The sequence below is a fragment of the Hippoglossus hippoglossus genome, chromosome 21 (assembly GCF_009819705.1).
Source record: "Hippoglossus hippoglossus isolate fHipHip1 chromosome 21, fHipHip1.pri, whole genome shotgun sequence".
Classification (NCBI taxonomy): Eukaryota; Metazoa; Chordata; class Actinopteri; order Pleuronectiformes; family Pleuronectidae; genus Hippoglossus; species Hippoglossus hippoglossus.
In genome coordinates, this window is record NC_047171.1 from 15,258,871 (window position 1) to 15,274,167 (window position 15,297).

Here is a 15,297-nt window from a genome sequence, read left to right on the forward strand (position 1 = left end):
TATTAAATGAACATTTTGGATGTCTAAAATATACTTGTCATTGAGTCACATGTGCAGTCGTGCCTCATCACATTATTACAGATGTTAGATACACACCACATGTAAATGACAGCAAGTGACAAGAGGCACATTTGAAATTGGTTTTGTTCTCATTAAAATGAGCATAATAAGAAACAGTGAGGATGGAGGAGGCATGTGCAGACAAACATGTAGACGTGAAACAGATTGGAATAGTGCAAAAATTAGAGATAGCTCAGACAAATCCAAACACGAGCATGGGGAGAGAAATCCAGGATGGATCATAAAGAAGAAGCGGACGCTGACAGAGACTGGATGCTGGGAGATGATTCAATATGCTGTCGGTATAAAAGAGCATTTAAAAACAGGGGTGAAGTGGAGGCTGAAGGTGCTGCATGAGGTAACAGCTCATCACAGAGGATGGGAGGTTGTTGTCTCAGTTGGAGCTCAAGTTAAAATCTCATCTTCCCTCTGTGAGTGTCTCTGCATCGTGCAGTCGTTTTAATTAATCCTACCTGCTACTTTAAGGTCTGGAATTCATCTCACCGCATGAGACAGATTCATGAATAAAATGAATGTCAAGTTATTTTCCCAATCTTCAAATCAATTAGTCTCAAGTTTACTTTGCTAAAATACTGAATTTTTAGTAGCTAAAAGTACATTTTCAGGGTAAAAGAAGAATTTGCACATTTTATTTATTGTTGCGGTAAAATATTTAGATTAGTCAGAAATGAGGAGGAGATCTGCTCAATCAATATAGGGAACAGCTCGGTGTTCTAACTATTGTGGGAACATTGTGTCTGCTTGGTCCAGCACTTGTTGAAGATGCTTTTGGGATTGATATACAACTATGTGTGTGTGTGTGTGTGTATTTAAATATATATGTACTCATTTAAAATCTTATTAAACATCTATATGCACACAAAACATTTAGCAAGATTTACAATATATAAAGGCAGCATTTCACATTTATTTAAATTGTGTTTCTTTGTTTTTGGTTAGAATAGTGAATTCACAAATTGTCAGACACATTTGTGAAGTTTCTTTTAGATTGTGCGTTTTGAAACAAGCACTTTCTACAAGTGTTGAGACTTATACAGTTAAGTGTCAAACGTTTTGACCTTTTTCTATTTGTGTATTTGTGAACTGGTCTCTGTGGTTGTTTTGTATCAGTCTCACATTCTTTTCTTTTTTTTGTATCTTTTGCACCTGACTATAGGCACAACAGATGCAAATTAGCATTCTTGCAAACTCCGGGATATACACATGTGGTATTTCATTCTTATGTTCATATATTACATTTTAAAGTCTGCCTGAGCAAGTTGCAGAAAACCATCAGAGAAATGTAATTGTGATGTTTGTCAGATTTACACTTATCTGACCAGACAAGGGAATGAAGAACAATCAATTTCAAAATCACCATCATTGACTTATTGTTTATTTGATCTCTCTACAACGAAAAAAACATATGATTCCTTCTGTATATTTATATATACTGCAAATGTTTTTCACTTTTATTGTTTGCTTGTGTTTGAGAGAGCAAACAACACTGGAGTTTGTGAACTGGTGCTTATACAATTTCCAACTCATGTGTTGCTTCATTTAAATCAACAGAATGAAAGTCAACACTAGATGGCGGCACACAGCAGTGGGCAACAATGGCTGCTCAGTAACAATAAGACTAAATGCAAAATGGTTCCAGAAAAAAAATCTCAAACCTCATACCTCTGGAAACCTCAGCACACCCCTGATGTGGAGCGTCTCGGGAAAAAGCTGTGATTATTGTGTGAGTGGAAACATCTTCATAGAAACACTAATTACCTGAATGCCTCTCCATTGGCAGAAACACATAACATGTATGATTATAAGAACTATGAACTGCTGATTCTGTTTGTGAGTTGTGGCTTTGGATAGACTGGCCTCTACTGCAGGGAAGAAGTGAGTAGTGCACAAGCATATTACATGTAAAACCCTGTTTGTGCATGATGAAGCCTCCCGTTAATAATAATGGTATGTTGCTGCATTAACGAAAACCCACGTTACCCTTGCAATACCATTAGGCCTCAGTATCTGTTGCAGCTTATTATAGCGTCTCTTCACACTGCAGCATTATTCGGGGGCCCCGGTGTACTTTTTCACACTAGCCACCAGCGGGGCCTGACTTGGGTTACCCTTGTCCCAGCAGCAACCACATATGTGGGCTTATGTGAGTTTAGGGAGCCATGGGGAGAGTACGCCCAGGAACAGCTGACAATTTATGCCAGTGGGGCCCCCACATTCTCAGAGAGAGAGAGAGAGAGAGAGAGAGAGACAGAGGAGGAGGAGGGTGAAGAGGGGAGGGTGTGAGGCGCGAGGAGCAGAGACTGGAGGGGGGAAAGCGAGGGAGAAGAAGAAGAGGGAGAGAAAGAAGGGGGGAGATGGGGAGAGAGGGAATGGGAGGCTGTCTTGTTTGTAGCTTGTCAGCAATTGCTTGAGACAAGCTTCCCCTCCATGTGTGAAAGCTACTTGGCAGGAATGCTTGGGCCGTACCAAGTCTGGCCCGCGGAGAGGGGGGGTTCCACAGGAGAGAAACAGGGTGGCGGGGGGTGGCGGGGGGTAGTGAGTGTGTGGCTGAAGTAATCCTTCGTCGGTGTCGGCTCCTTTGATGTTGTATCTTTGTGTGCGCGTGTGTGTGTGTAGAGAGAGAGAGAGAGAGAGAGAGAGAGAGAGAGAGAGAGACAGAGAGACAGAGAGGAGGGAGGGAGGGAGCAGTGTGTGGGTGTGAATGGGGCTGGAGAGAGAGAGAGAGAGAGAGAGCATTCTGTATGGATATGTGTTCTCTCTCTCTCTCCCCAGCAGCAACAAAAGAGAGGGAATGAGACACCCCCTCCCCTCCTCCTCTCCTCCCCCTCCCCCTCCTCCTCCTCTGGCTCTCAAGAGAAAGAAAGCAACAAAAAAAAAGGAAAAGAAGATGATGAAACCTGAAGTGGTCCTGCAGTGTGTGTGTGTGTGTGTGTGTGTGTGTGTGTGTGTGTGCATAGACACAGATGCTCATGTGCATCTGAATATTTGTCTGGCTGTGTGTGTGTGTGTGTGTGTGTGTGTGTGTGTGTGTGTGTGTGTGTGTGTGTGTCCCTGCATGCATGCCAGTGTGAATAGCTTCTCCAATTTAATCTGTTTACTAACAATGTGTGTGTATCCTGTGTGTGTGTGTGTGTGTGTGTGTTTGTGTGTGTTCCGAGCTCCGTCTGTTTGTGGGTTTATGCATGCAAGGGTCGCTTTGTGTGTTTGTGTGGTCATGTTATGTGCTTTCTACCCAGTAGGGGCTGTTATTGTCTTAAGAATGTTAGTGTGTGTGTGTGTGTGTGTGTGTATGTACACTAACCCACAGGAGACTGCTTTTGACAGCTTAGACTTGGTTTTAGGGGGGTAGAATAGGTTTGTGCATGCACATTTGTGTGTGTGTGTGTGTGTGTGTGTGTGCATGCATGTGTGTGTACATGCACACAGGGTCAATCTCCAGTAGCCTGTTGCTCTCTGTCTCTGCTCTCAGCTCCACATCAGGAGGAATGCAGACTGAAATGGATTCCTGCAGGATTCCTGCTCTCTGGCTTCATTAGTGCGGCCGCCGCCGAACAAAAACACACACGAACACATACACACACATTTCTCAGTCACAGAAGATCCCTTAACTTAAACATACCCTGATCTCAGAGATGAACACACAATGAGCAGTTTGCTCCCAAAACTTGGAACAACTTTTCTACTGGAAATAACTGAACTACAACTCTCCCCCTTTATCTCCTCCCATTTTCTTCCCTCTCACTCACTCTCTCTCTCTCTCTCTCTCTCTCTCTCTCTCTCTCTCTCTCTCTCTCTCTCTCTCTCTCTCTCTCTCTCTCTCTCTCTCTCTCTCACACTTACACACACACACACACACACACACACACACATTGCAGACACAGGGTTTTATTTCCTCCCTCGTCCTTTAAGTGTGTGTGTGTGTGGAGAGGCAGTAAAGTTAGAGAACGTCCAGTCAGCAGCTGCCGTAGAGCAGTAGCTTCTACATTACACAAGGAACCGAAATCTCCTCTCATCCTTTCACCCTCGCTCATCATCTGTTTCCAGTGCTTGTGGTGAAAAAAAGAAAGAGGAAGAAGGCAAGGCCAAGAAATGGGATGCAATTTTAAAATTAATTAGGCCGTGAATAATTTTCAGGATGTCAAAATGTATTGGGGTGAAGGCGTTTATGTAATTGGAGCACTTGGTTCACTGGTATACAGCTGAAGAGAGGAAATTCTTTATTAGGACTGGAATGCATCACACACAAGCAAAGCCATGACGAACACACACACACACACACACATTTTATTTTGTGCACGTATGTGGTGCATGCGTGCACACCCACGCAAACACCTGAGTGATGTGGTTGATGTACTCGACTGTGCTGACCTCATTTACATGTCCTCCTGAGGAGGTGTACTGTAAAGAAGGGAGGAGAGGGAGGAAAGTAGAGGATAGGAGAGGGGAGGAGAGGAAATGAAAAAAGACAAACTGAAAGGAAAGGAAACAAATGCAATGGGAAGGAAGTAGGGAAAGAGGAAAGAGGAAAGGAAAGAAAACTAAAAGAAAGGAGAGCAGAGCAAAGGAAATGAAATGAAATGGAAAGGAAAGAAGAAAAGAGAAGAGTATATGAGTCGAAGATGAAGAGAATGAAAAAGATATGGGAGGACAAGCAAAGGAAATGAGAGGAAAAAAGCAACGAGAGAGGAAGAAATGATAGAAAATAAGGAGAATAGAAGTAAAGGAGATGAGAAGGTGAATGTTTAACAAATTGGTGATGAAAAGAAAAGGAGCTGAGGAGAGGGGAAATGAAGAGGGAGGAAAGGATGAGAAAATAAGGTAGTAAAAAGGAGAGCAAGAGGTAGTGAGAGGAGACAAGGAGGGATGATGAAAAGGAGAGGAGGTAAAAACGAAGGGGAGAAAAAGGTGACAGGAAGAGGGAAGGAGGGATGGATGAGGATGCGAGGGAGGGTGCGTTTGGGGAGGAGAAAAAGATGGGGTGTAAAAGGGTACATGAAAGAGAGGGAAAGTTGAAAGGTAAACGGGGCGGAGGAACGAGTGGAAACTGTGGCGAGGCGAGGCAGGGATGGAGAGAGGGACGGAGGGAGGCTGACGGAGGAGGGAGGGAGTTGGGGGAGTGAAGGGAGAGGGAGGAGGGTTGATCTCTGGGGTTTGAGGCACATTAGTATTCATGGGGAAGAGGAGGCCACAGACAGCAGGGAAACAGAGGGACCAGACTGAGAGCAGCACACACACGCACACACACACATACATACATAAATACACTGCATATACACACATCTCTCTGTATGATACGTGCCCACACACACACACACACACACACACATCTCTTGTGTGTGTTATGTGGATATAGATGCTGCCTCCTGCTGCAGATACACAAACAAAGCAGTGACAATCACACATCCATCTTGACTAATATCTCCAGGTGACACACACTAATGTGCACACAGGCCTCCGAAAATCCTCTCAGGAGACGCTTTAGTGGTTGAGGCCTCCGCAAGCGCATGCACCCCTGCTGGCCTCAAATCAAATCCCGGCCTCAGAAGCGATCTCTCTTGTGTTTTCACCGATTCGCATCCCTCTCCCTCTCCCTCCCACTCTGTCAATAAAAGGAAGAAACATACCGGAGGGCTGAAGATGACGTCTGTCTGCTTGGCTTTGGCTTTTTTATTTATTTATTTTTTCTCTAAGAAGACCTTAACGGCTACTACTGTATGCCTAAACAGACAGTTGGAGGGGAGCGGTGGAGTGCAGGTGACTCATTTCTCTGTGGGAGAGGAGGGCTGGGCCGAGCTCTGGGGAGAGGGTGGAAGACAGGAAAGATTCCTATCGAGTTGGAGGCCACTTGCAAAAAACGCCGCTGCACGGTGGCAGGAGGAGAGCGGAGAGAGGGAAGAGGAGGTGGAGGGAGAAGCGGCAACACTCTCCGGGTGTTCTATTCTTAGTCTCCCTCTCTCCTCAGACTTTGGGTGGACATGTGTGTGTGTGTGTGTGTGTGTGTGTGTGTGTGTGTGTGTGTGTGTGTGTGTGGGCGGGCAGGTGGTGTACAGCTGACAGTTGATTTGCTGTGACACCAGACACACTGGCTGCCATGGACTCCCGTGGCCTAGATATCAGAGTCTCCTGGAAGTCCCTCACACCCTATTTCACACACACGCACACACACACACACACACAGACACACATGAACACACATATGTCCACCCCAAAGTCTGAGGAGAGAGGGGGGGGGGGACACTTGGTATACATAACACCAACATCATCAGCCAAGCAGCAGCAGCAGCAGCAGCAGCAGCGAGTGGAGGCAGAGAGAGCACAGGGAGCTGGAGACGGGGAGGCAGGCAAATTGTGACGAGAGAGATAAGTAGAGTGAGAAACAAGGAAAAAGGGAGAGGGGGGAAAAAAAGAAGAGCAGATGAGTGATAGAGAACGGGAAGCTGATGGAGAGATGGGGCGAGAGGAAAGACGAGAGTGAGATCCCATCATGTAAACAGACTGAAGCACTGCACAGAGATGGAGGAGGCTGTTGCCATGGCGGCAGAGGCTGCATCCTTTTGTTAAAGATGTCACTCAGGGGGAATCAGGGCTAATGAGGAAGGACTTTGCGCCTGCGTGTGCGTGTCTGTCTGTGTGTGTGTGTACGAGTGTTTTCTTCAATGTGTTTCTGAGCAACACGCTCTGCCGGTATTCTGGACCATAATGGTTTTCACTTCAGGACATTCAAAAAAAAAGAAGGAAAGGATGATAGTGGAAAATACAGTTGAGAGTGGAAGAATGAACGGGGAATGAAAAAAAGAGGAGAGCTGGAGTCAAGCAGGGGTTACACAGTCCATACAGAGAAATGTCAATGTCACTGGTGAGGCAGTGAACTAGAGATGAATGTGTATGTGTGTGTGTGTGTGTGTGTGTGTGTGTGTGTGTGTGTGTGTGTGTGTGTGTGTGTGTGTGTGTGTGTGTGTGTGTGTGTGTGTGTGTGTGTGTGTGTGTGTGTGTGTGTGTGTGTGTGGACTCCACTGAGACTCAGGCAACTGATGTGCGTGTGTGTGGTTTGGTGTGGCGCTGTGCTGCGTAGGTGGTTTGTTTTCTGTGCTCTTCATCTCGCTGCAAATTAGCGAAGAATCAAAGGTAAACAGGTTTCCATTTAATCCCCTCTCTCTCTCTCTCTCTCTCTCTGTCTCTCTCTCTTTTTCTCCTCCCTTGTCTCTCTGTCCTCGGCAAACAGCCTTGAGCCTCCCACAGAGTGAATGCAGACATCTGCCTGCACACTCTCTCTCTCTCTCTCTCTCTCTCTCTCTCTCTCTCTCTCTCTCTCTCTCTCTCTCTCTCTCTCTCTCTCTCTCTCCCTGTGTCCGTCTCTTTCCCTCTCTTCTGTCTACGAACATGCACACAAACACACGTAGCATTTGTTTTGCTGTCAGCACCATCATCAAAGGCAGTGAGAGAGGTCTTGGAGCCATTCTTCAATTCTGCTCCCTCTCTCCTCACTCATTTTTTCCCCTTCTGTTCTACTCTACCAACCCCCCCTCTTTTTTATTTTCCCCTGATCTCCCTCTCTTCCCCTCTTTTCCTCTGCCTTTATAGACAGGGATAAATAATTTGATCTGGAGGGTTTTTGAAATTCCACCACTCTGAGAGGCGTGACGTTAATCTTTTATTATCTGCTCTCTCATTCTTCCTCTCCCCCCTTTTCCTCCATTCCTTTTTCTCCTTATCTTCCTAGCAGACCCTCCCTCCCCTTTCTGCTGCCTCTCTCCCCCCCCCCAGCCCGTCCTTGCAGTATTCTAATGATTCATATTTCACATCCAGTGCCTTTTCATTTAGCCTGTCTACACCGCTTCAGGGACAGCTACTCACGATCTTAATTGACTGAGGAGATAGACGGGCTGGATAGGTGGCAGAGGCACCGCCACCATCCAACCCACATCCCCCCAGCGTACACAAACAAATGTGTGATGGTGAGACAGACAGACACACACACACACACACACACACACACACACACACACACACACACACACACACACACACATACACACACACACACACACACACACACACACACACAAAACACATCAATGCATGGGCAGGCATGCAGATTTGCACACTGTGGTAATTAAGCTGTCGATTTATCTTAGGGTCAAGGGAGTGACGCAGGAGAGTAGGGAAGAAATGATGATGTGAGGGAAAGGATGCTCAGATGAGGAGAGAAATGAGGGACTTACTCCCTCCCTTTCTCACCTCTCTCTCTCCATCTCTGCCTCTCTCCTCCTCTCATCTCTGTTCCCCCCCCCCCCCCTTCTCCTTCTCTCCATGCATCCTCCCACAACCCATCTCTCTCCCTCTCTCTCTCTCTCTCTCTGTCTGTCTGTGCCTGTCTTTTGATCTCAGCCTCTGTCCCACACTGCATATTAAGATGCCCGGGCCCCTGTTTGGTATTCTGAGGCGGGCACCATGGATGCCAGTCTCCATATCCTCTCCTCGCTTCTCTCTGAAAGAGAGCAAAAACCCCTCTGTCTGTCTCAAGATGCTTATCCCGCTAAATGGGTCTGAAATAGCTGGAGAACAGGGCGGGGGAGCGGCGGTTGGCGGCGGGGTGGAAGAAGAGAAGACGAGAGAGAGAGAGAGAGAGAGAGAGAGAGAGAGAGAGAGAGAGAGATGCATGGAGTGGGAGAGGGCGGCAGGGGGAAGTATTAGACACAGACGGTGGTGATGGGAGAGGAGGAGGAGAAGAAGGGGGGAAGGAGTGGGAAGGGATGCTGGGTAAGAGAAGCAGAGTGATGGGGCTGATTTTAGCAGAGAGGATAATTAAACACTATTATCACAATGGGCCAGTAATACAGCCAGCTAGTACATAGAGAAGCCAGCCCTCCCATGTTTGCCTCACTAAAAGGAGGGAGGAAGTAATGAGGGAGGCACAGATTAATAGAGGCGGAGGGAGAGCGAGAGGAACACGGGGAGAGATGGAGGGGGAGAGAGAGACGATAAAATAGGCAAACAGAATTAGAACGGGAGAGTGAGTGGGAGAGTTTGGTGGTGGGGTGATGGCTCAGTGTTTGGGATTAGCATGACTGTCTCTCCCTCTCTCTCTTCTCTCTCTCTCTCTATATATATTGCCCTCTTTCTTTCTCTCTCTCTTCTTCTATAAGCCCTGGGGATGGCACAGCTTTAGTTAAACTGCTCTATTAAACGGCGCCTGCTGAGAAAATCAAATTATAACTTCCTTTAATCAGCGAGTATCAGTGGCCCACACAGGAGCAGCTGGCTCTGACAGCACACACAGAGCGAGAGAGAAGGAGACTGTGACTGTGGGAGACCTGAGGGAGGCCGATATGAACCTGTCTCCCGTCTGCTTCGGTTCCCATGGCAACAAGATAGAGTGAGGGTGAATATGGGTTGTGGAATGTCTGCATCTATCGCTTCCTCTCGGTAAGCATTCATACACAAAGATAGAGGGGGGGGGGGGGGGGGGGGGGGGAGAGAAGGCACTCACTGAGTCAGGGCGCTCTTCTGTTAGGGAGGTGTTTGAAAGTACACATTCGCCACCATTGTCACCAATGTCCGCCGTTCACATAGAAAGTGACTTGGTTCATTTTCTCAAGTAGTGTACTGCAAGTGCAATGTTAACATACTTATCTCTTCATTATCTATTTCTTTTGGAGGGTCACAGGGTGGAGGCCAGAGCCAATCCCAGCCGACAGTGGGCGAGATGCGGCGTCCACCCTGAACTGGTCACCAGCGCATCACAGGACTGGGACACGTACGGAGACACACAACCATTCACGCTCACATCCACACCAATTTAGAGTCTCCAATTAACCCAACCCCAAGATGGAGTTAACCTGGAGTGAAGAGGGACAACACGCAAACCCCACACATGAGGCCCTGGCCGAACCCAAGGCTCCAAACCAGGAACCTTCTTGCTTTGAGGCGACGGTGCCACGATTTAGTTTCATCTTTCACATCTGGAGGTTGCATTAAAAAGACACAGGATTATGCATTTCAATTCATTTTATTATAAATTTAACCACGGTTGTTTACTTGGGCCCCTTGTCATGTTTCCCACCCTTCCTCTTTGAAAGTTTGAGAAAATATGAAGTTTTCCTGACAAATGTAGGCAATGCCTTGATGTTCACAGGCAACGGTTTGTGTATGAGTGAATGGAGCACCACACTATATTTATGAACAGCACCACTGTAGTTCAGTGCTTTGAGAAGTTATTGAAGTCTGCTACTCATGTTGTGATGAAACCTTCACAGAGCATTGAACGACAGCCAGGTTCATCACTTTTTTGGGTCCCCTGGAAACATTTCTGTTGTCATTTTTGCAATTTGCAGCGCGTTTTCTGTATTTGCATGTGTTGTGACTTTTTGCAACACATGTGTCGTCAAATTGAGTTGTTTTCTTGATTCGCACATGTTTTTTCTATTTGCATGTGTTTTCTTAATTTGCAGTGCGTGTGGTTTTGGTTAAATGTGAAATGTGTTGTGTCTCGTTATTCAAGTCACTGTTTTGAACCATCATTTTTCCATAACCTTAACCAAGTGCCGTGACCGTGAGTGGCCAAAACATAACCACGTAAGCTTTGTAAGTAAACTCAGTAGTGCTGTAGTCACATTATCCATTATCCATATCCATTTTTGCATCTTACAAAATACCTCATTATGTATATCTGCACTATGTTTCTATTTCAACCATCATCTACACTATTTACACGAGGAACTCGAGCCAATCCCAGCGGACATTGAGCGAGAGGCGGGGTACAGCCTGGACTAACAATGATTGAAAAGGGGGTGACACCAATCACAGGGTTGACATACAGAGACAATCTCCCTCACACTCAGAGATCATTTAGAGGTGACAGAATACAGTAACACAGAAAGGGCATTAGCCAAACTGAGATTCGAACCAAGAACCTTCCTGCTCTAAGGCGACAGTGCTAATTAACCACCACCCTGTTTCAAAAAGAACACAAAAGTACATCTAATGAAATGAAAAAGGGATGCACAATACTTTGTTTAACCTTTCTCTCTCCATAAATCAGCTCATGACCCCTAATGTTTATCTTTTGACACCTCAGTGGGGCCCGACCCCTAAGCTCGGTCAAAACTACCTCCACCCTGAGCAGCTACAACAGCAAAACGAGTATTTTTACATTCTTATTTTGGTGCCTAAAAGACCTGAACACTTCTTCCGCCTCAGGACCTGAGCTCAGTTCCTGTTTTCACTGTAGAGGCCTCCGCCACATGAGCATGATGGACTCTCGCGATCATAAATCCTTCTCGTTAGGAGGCATTCTAATCGCTCTTGCCTCTGATTAGTCATTAACAGTCCAGTTAGTGAAATGGTGGGGCGCAGGTGGGTGGGCAACTGCTTAGATCTCCAGGGTCTGCCTCGACTCGTTAATGATCGGTTAATTAACATTGTTTCAGTCCTCCAGCTTGTTTACACTTACCTGCCACGAGGAAGAGTCAGAAAACACTGTTGCAGGCGACAGTAAACAGGAGCAGGAGGGAAGAGGACGGCCTAAAAGGGAGGAAATTAGGTGAAATGGTGTTGAAACAATTTAATTTGTTACAGTCTTTATGTTTGAAATCTAACACAGAGGGAGGTGTGAGGCTGTTCACGGACGACGGAGTGGAGTGGAATTAGAGTTGAACCGGCCGAGTGGCAGCATCTCGCTGCATCAGCCATCATTAGGGATCGGAGAGGCTGCGCTTGTCGCTGTAACTCATAGCAACACTGCATACCATGATAACAGGCTGACTGATAATTGGTCAGGCTGCCACACTCTGGTAAGTGACCTCACTGCTGTGCGAGTGAGCTCACTGTCTCAGTATTTTGATAACCCAGTCAGTCCCAGTGTTCTTCTCAGCCTCGCCAACATACCTGTTAATGAACGAACCCTAACATGAGAAGCCTCTGCAGCTTTAGGAGCCGTGGAAATACACAGTCCCCATTACCCTAACCCCCCAGCCACTGCTCTACGTGTGTTTTATAGTGTTTTGTTAAGACTCTCCATATTAATTTGCCAGAGTTACTGTCTTTATCCATAACGTGTGTGGTGCCTCTTCCTTCCCTCTCAGTGTCTCTCCAGCATAAGACTGTTTATCGAAGCTTTAAATAATGCATATGGTAATATGATAAGTGAACAGTCAATGTTGGTGTCCTGCTTAAACACACACTTGCACATGGATGATGCACGCACACCCCTGCATGCAGGAGGCAAACAGGCAAGCACACACACACACACACACAGCACACACACAGCACACAGGGTGCAATAAATATGATTCAGTTTTTTCCAGTTCTTTTTAACGCAGATTCTGGGTTTTGTTTTTGCCGTTTCCAAAGTATTCTGGGTTAGTCATGCCAGAGAGATGCAGCGCTGGAGAGCCAGAACATCGACCTGAAGAGCTTTGCTAGTGTGCATGTCTAATGCAACCCAGTCTGGGAATACTGCCAGTCTACTGTTACTCCACCAGTGGGGTTTATCATACACACATGCACACACCCACACACTTACACACACACACAGATCTGGAGAGGGAGGGACTGTGTGTGTGTGTGTGTGTATGAGAGAGAAAAAGAGAGAGACAGACAGAGAGACAGAGCTTTGTGGTTGTCACTGATCTCTGCTAGCATGCGCAAACATGTCCGACACAGCCATGGCCTGCTTGTCAAAAGTCACAAATATGCAGCTCGCATCCCGTGATTTTGTGTCCTGTGCACAGTGTCATCCTACAATGCTCAGTGCTGGAAACGGGTGCACTGTAGCTTGTGTACTCTGCTGCCATGTGCAATAAATGCAGAGAGGAACATGGTAGGATAACACGCATGACGCGAGAGAGAGAGAGAGAGAGAGAGAGAGAGAGAGAGAGAGAGTTCACACTGATTTAACGGTGTGCAAAAACATATTTTAGTTGGAGTGGAAATGATCCGTTGACTGATTAATTAGATGATATAACACAATTGGCAACAATTTACTTATTAATTAAGTCATTTTAAGCTAAACTTGTGCAGCAGGTTCCATCTTCTTAAATGTCAGGATTTGCTGTTTTGCTCTGTCCTCCAGCAAACTGAACACCTTTAGTTTATTAAGTGAATTTAACATGTCTCCTTGAGCTTTCAGATATTACAATGCACATTTTAGAACATTTTCAGAAGTTTTATTGATCAAACAATCAATCAAGAGTTCATAAATATCATTTTTAATCCAGAATGAAGAAAATAGAGTTAATTGCAGCCCTAAATGATACAAGTGCTACGCACCAAAACAGGACTGTTGAGGATGCCATCCTTATTTTGCGCATGTTCACTTCCAAATCTGCTGTTGCACTGAACTTTGTCATCGCTATATTGGCACTTTAAAGACTGTGAGCAAAAGAAGCCTTGTTGCCAACAACCTAGTGACAGAGCTGCTTTTATAAAAGCAATTCAAAGGATACAATACACTCATGATTCTGTCCTTGTACGTTTTAACCATGCTCTAAAACTGTTTGCAGAAAATGAAAAAAAGCAGAAAAACACACGGACACACACACACAATCAGGCCAACTAAATATGTGTGCACTTAAACACCAATTCATTCAATCCCCAGTTGTCCTGATCCCACATTTGGGCTGGATTTGAAATGTATCATGATTAAATATTGAGTAGGACCAGTCTCACATTGTATGCCCTTAATGTTTCACTCTTCATCTGAGGCTTGAGATAGTCCCTCGCTGAGATGTGAGTGTGTGTGTGTGTGTGTGTGTGTGTGTGTGCAATTTTGTGGTTGAACATAATTTCATTCATCCATTCAAGTGACATCAGTCTATGTTTTAATTTCATTACTTTTCTCATAATTTACTAAATTAAAACTACACTGAATGAACGTGGCTTAAAGAAAATAATAAGAGTTGAGAAATTCTCTGTGATTTTTTAAATCTTTTGATTATGTTTTTCCACTTGTAATATTAAATGGATCACTATGTGCATAACTGATGATGCCCAACCCTCACTGACACAAATTAGGTTGACAAAATATTTGAAACAGGCCTCAGTATAATGCGATACAATTCAGCAGGGCTGTAAACCACGGCCTCCTGATGTAGGACATGAACTGATCAGCCACATTATTGAAATCAGTCACCTAATTTAAGGTTTGGTTTAATTGAGGAAGTTATGCGAACATTCTTTTGTCTTTCACACCATGTCTGCACGAGGAGGTTAAACAATACACTGGAATACACTTGAAATTCTCTATCTAGGTCTCTGTTTTTATTTGTCACGTTTCATGTGGACAACAGAGTGCATTACTGTGAATGTCTTCCAGGCAGGACCGTCTGAAAATGTGAACATGAACCGACCCCAGTGTACTATTCAAGTACTACTCACTTCCTGCAACAATGAAAATACCTTCTGAGTTTCTGAGAAAGGGACTTTGTCAAGTCTAAGAAAATGACCGATACTGATGATGTCATCTGTGTTATCTTGGGTCATGCTTGAAGACAACTAAAATACAAGAGAAAATCTGGTATAATCTGTACAGACGGATTAAAACATTAGCTTTTACCAGGCACAGACGTTCACCTAAATCGTAAATCATCAACCAAACAATCCTGATTTTAAATCTTCCTTTATGGTTGTTTTGACCTTCTGTGTTCACTTTGCGTCCTTTTCTTGTGTTACTTTGTGGTTGTTTTGTGTTGATATTTGTTTTGAGTCTGTTGTAGTTTTGTTTTTCTTTGTGGTTGTTTTATGTTTGTAGTTTTTTGTGTTTCTTTGTAGTTGATTTGTGTCCATAGTTTTTTGTCTCTTTAGTAGTTTTGTGTCTGTAGATGTTACATGTGTCTGTATAGTTTTGTGTCTTTGTAGTTGTATTGTGTCTGTAGTATTTTGTGTTTCTTTGTAGTTGTTTTGTTTCTGTAATTTTTGTGTCTCTGCATTTTTTTTGTGTCTGTAGTTTTTGTGTATATTTGTAATTGTTTTGTGTTTCTTTGCAACAGTTTTTTGTCTGTTTGTAGTTTTTTTTGTCTCTTTGTAGCTGTTTTTTCATGTCTGTACACAGTTGTTTTTTGTCTCTCTGTTGTTTTGTGTCTGTAGTTTTTGTAGTTGTTTTGCATTTGTTTATAGTTGTTTCATGTCTCTACACAGTTGCTTTGAGTCTCTTCACAGTTGTTTTGTGCCCGCGGTCATTTAACCTCTCTCTTGGAGATTATCCTCTTCGGGTTTTAT